The 4571-nt window shown below is 51.7% G+C and overlaps 1 pseudogene; it reads left to right on the top strand.

Annotated features, from left to right (window-relative positions):
* Positions 1–335: 335 nt before the first annotated feature.
* On the top strand, positions 336–4571 carry LOC125539871 (annotated as a pseudogene).

Genomic DNA, 4571 nt, shown 5'->3' with positions numbered 1-4571 from the left:
TTCGCCGCCACGGCCGCCCCGTGAGAGCGCCCGTCTCCAAGTGCCTTAGCTCGCTCCGCCGCCTCTCCTCTCTTGCTGATGAGGCCGCCGGTCCACAGCGACCATCCGCCACGGGCACCTCCTCCATCTCCTGCGGCGTCTCGTGACCTGCCCTGAGCTCTCGTCGCCGGCCGGAGCACGGTAGGGGCTCCGCGCAGTCGCCTCCCCTCCTTCCCCTTCCTCGCGCGCCGTACTCCCTCCCCCAACCTTCGGTCGCCAAATCGTCCGGTGAGGTGGTAGACGGCTAGACGCCCACAAGGTGTTTGCCAAATTGCCCAAGAGGTATTTTTTTTAATTTCTGGATTCTTGGCATCTACGATTTGGTTTGCTCAGTGACTTAGGCCCCGTTCGGATTCCCTCCCACTCCCCAACTCCGCTCATGCAGCCATAATCTGAGGAGTGGCTAGAATGAAGCGCTCCGCTCCGCAGTGGGGGAGTGGAGGGTTGCCCAACAGTGCCTTACTATTACCAAGTAAGTATTGGTAATTGTTCATGGGAACTTAATTTGGCCACCAATGATCACAATGTTGCTTGCTAAATAATTTAGTGATTGGATATTAACCACGATAATGTGACAATATATATGATTACCAACCAATGTTCAGCTTGTAGTAATAACCAAGGACCTTGGTGACTAAAGGTCTAAATCTCTAGTAGTTATATAATAGTCCATCGCAATACCCAGTCTTAGTTTTTCCTCATTCAGTAGTTTCTTGTTAATGAAAAGCTAGATTATCCAGTAACATTTGTAGAAAAGTCAAATTTTCTTACATCTAGCTGACATGTTGACTTTTTCACTGATTGACCTTACCGTAATCATGGACCTGTAGTATTTTATCCGAACAGTCACAGAGGAATGCAGCGTACAGCTAGCTAGTAGATCTGAATGCAGAAAATACTACTACTCCACTAGAACGTGAATGTTCCTTAGCCTGCAAGGGGTAAGCTGCATGGACACATATATATTGCATCCGCAGTTGCACACTTGCAACTTCTATATACGTGTAAAAATACCACATCTAGTTCGTTCCCTCCAATCGAGGATAAGTGGACAAATTCAAACTCTGACCTGGCTAGCTTATCTCTGTCAGTCAGAGTCTTAGCATTGTTAGTTAAGAATTCCTGTATCAGATCGCCCCTCCATAAGTACGGTGGCCTAGCTTAGCTGTTGGTGCATTCCCTTGTAGCCAATTTAGCCATAATATTTTGCTTAGGAGTAGGAGGAAGGTCCCTAATGATGGCAGTAAACTGCACTCTTCAAATCCTCCTCCTCTAGTTCATACTCCTCTCCCCTGTAGCCATCACCGCCGGTGCTACTGACACATTCGGCAAGGGCCAGAATGTCACTGACGGCGAGACACTCGTCTCGGCCGGTGGCACGTTTACACTGGGATTCTTCTCTCCCGGTGCGTCGGCCAAGAGATACCTCGGGATATGGTTCTCGGTGTCCAGCGATGCCGTTTGCTGGGTGGCCAACCGTGATCACCCTCTCAAGGACACCTCCGGCGTGCTGTTGTTGGCCAGCGACACGGGGGACCTTCTCCTGCTCGACGGCTCCGGCGAGGTGGCGTGGTCATCCAACTCCCCCAACACCTCCTCAGTGGAGGCGCAGCTTCTGGAGTCTGGCAACCTGGTCGTACACGACCAGAGAAGCAAAACTATCCTGTGGCAGTCGTTCGACCACCCATCGAACACCTTGCTGCCCGGCATGAAGATGGGCAAGAACCTGTGGACCGGCGACGAGTGGTACCTTACGTCGTGGCGGTCGCCGGATGACCCGTCTCCGGGGAGCTACCGCCGCGTGCTGGAGTACGCGACTCGGCTGCCGGAGGTCGTCCTCTGGCAACAGGACGCCAAGGCGTATCGCACGGGGCCGTGGAATGGGCGCTGGTTCAACGGCGTCCCGGAGGCCTCGACGTATGCGCACGATTTCCCGCTGGACGTGACGGCCAGCAAGTCAGAGATCACATACGGGTACACCGCCAGGCCAGGTGCGCCACTCACCCGTGTGGTGGTGACGGACGCCGGCGTGGTGAGGCGGCTGGTGTGGGACGCGAGCAGCCTGGCGTGGAAGACCTTCTTCCAGGGGCCAAGAGACGTGTGCGATGCCTACGGGAAGTGCGGGGCATTCGGTCTATGCGACGCCAGCGCAGCGTCGTCGGCGTTCTGCGGCTGCCTGCAGGGGTTCAACCCCGCGTCGCCACCGGCGTGGTACATGAGGGAAACCTCGGGCGGCTGCCGGCGAAACGTGCCGCTGAACTGCGGCGGCAACGAGACAGCGACGGATGGCTTTGTGCTGGTCCATGGCGTGAAGCTGCCCGACACTCAGAACGCGTCGGTGGATATGAGCATCTCGACGGAGGAGTGCAGGGATAGGTGCTTCGCCAACTGCTCCTGCCTGGCTTACGCATCCGCTGAGATCCGAGAAGGTGGCGGTGGCAGTGGCTGCATCATTTGGACGGGTGACTTGGTCGATCTTCGTTACGTGGACCGAGGGCAGGATCTGTACCTCAGGCTGGCCGGGCCTGAAATAGGTATGAAAACAATGGCAGTCAACCTCATTTTTCAGTACATCAGTTCACTGGCTTTAGGCGATAGCTTTAAGGGTTGACTGCATGATCACACCAACAAGTATTTTCTTCTTCTGTAACAGCTGTGCCAAAGGGCTCGAAGTTTGCTATTGCGACTGTTCTTGCGCCGGTAGCTTCCGCTGTTGCTATAATACTTGTCTTGTTATTTGTCATTTGCTGGAGAAGGAAGCACAGAATCTCACGTAAACGACTAAACGGTACTCTGCCGTAGCTTCTAATCTCTTTGTTTTTCCTAATACACTTGCATAAATCTAACTCGGCTCAAACTGCAGATGGTATTCCACAAAGTTCAGCTATGACAGTTCCCTCGGTTGATCTGCACACTCTAAAGGAGGCTACACTGAATTTCTCCGAGAGCCATGTGATTGGTCAAGGAGGATTTGGCATAGTGTATAAGGTGTGCGCGCATCCATTTGATCCCCGCATCCATTTGATCCCCACACCCAATTAAAAAGAATTTTTATAGAGATTATAGGCTAATTAAGAGCTTGATAATGGTACACTCACCAGGGCCAATTACCTGATGGGAGAACGATTGCAGTGAAGAGGCTTAGGCAGTGTGCTCTCACAAGGAAAGGCAAATGCGACTTCGCAAGAGAAGTGGAGGTGATGGCCAGGCTCAGGCATGGCAACCTTATTCGCCTCCTTGCCTACTGTGACGAAGGCGAAGAGAGGATACTTGTCTACGTCTACATGCCCAACAAGAGCCTCGATCTCTACATATTTGGTACATATACTTGCACAACTTGTCTTGCCTCTTATCAGAATTTGGAGCAAAATAGATCATTAGGTTCTCCTCTGTTTGTCTTTGCATTTGGTTTGCCAACAGCAAAAAAATGTTTGCACATTGCAGGTGAACCCAGCCTCCGTGCTACGCTGAGCTGGAGGCAGAGGTTGGATATCATCAACGGCATTGCACAAGGCGTGACGTACATGCACGAGGGATCGGGCGAGAGCGTCGTCCACAGAGACTTGAAGCTTCAAAACGTGCTGCTAGATGACAATTGGCGGGCCAAGGTTGCGGACTTTGGCACCGCGAAGCTGTTTGTCGCTGAGCGGGTGGACTCTAGCCTCACCATCGTCAACTCACCGTAAGCCACTCTACTCTACTCTCCGTTCATATCTGCATGATTTTTTTTGTTTCGTTTGCAAATGTTGGGTGGGCTCAGATGATTTTACTGGTGTGTCATGTCTGTTGCAAAAAAAGTGGATATGCATCGCCAGAGTCATTGCGGGCGGAGATGACGCTCAAATGCGACGTCTATAGCTTCGGAGTCGTGCTGGTGGAAATCCTTAGCGGGCAAAGGAATGGCGAGACGCAGAGGCTCCTTTTACATGTAAGTAGAAACTGCATTGCCTCAATTGTCTACGGTCTTGGCCGTATCTCATGAAAATTATGTTAGGGATTCTCTTGTGTTTTGCAGGCATGGGGATTGTGGGAGCAGGACAGGAAAATGGCGCTCCTTGATCCGACGGTGAATCTCCCTCCCCTCTCCCGGCCTGATTCCGACGTAGGCTCTGAACTCGAGAGGTGCATTCAGATTGGGCTTCTCTGCATCCAGGAATCACCCGACGACAGGCCGGCCATGTCTGATGTTGTCGCAGTGCTAACCACTAAGACCTCACAGATCGCTCGGCCCAACAGGCCCGGAATATACAACCAACGAACAAGGTTTGTGACAGGTCAGGCGGATCTCACTAGGACCACAACGATCGATCTCGAGTAGAAAGATTTGAAATCAGAGTTTAGAAGAGCATGAAATGCCCAAGTGAGCTCATTTTTCGTTTATTTTGTTCCGTTGGCCGCTAGTAGCGTATTCGAAGATGAAGATATGTTCTACCAGAAAGTGTAACTTCCTCTGTTTTATCCTTTACTTGATGTGTTCCTTGTCCATGGTTAAAAAAACGCAAATGGTAAGGAAATGCTGGCATTAAAATGTA

Source organism: Triticum urartu, chromosome 2, assembly GCF_003073215.2.
Source record: "Triticum urartu cultivar G1812 chromosome 2, Tu2.1, whole genome shotgun sequence".
Taxonomy (NCBI): Eukaryota; Viridiplantae; Streptophyta; class Magnoliopsida; order Poales; family Poaceae; genus Triticum; species Triticum urartu.
Note: the sequence above shows the minus strand (reverse complement) of the source record. Positions and strands in the feature narration are given on the sequence as shown.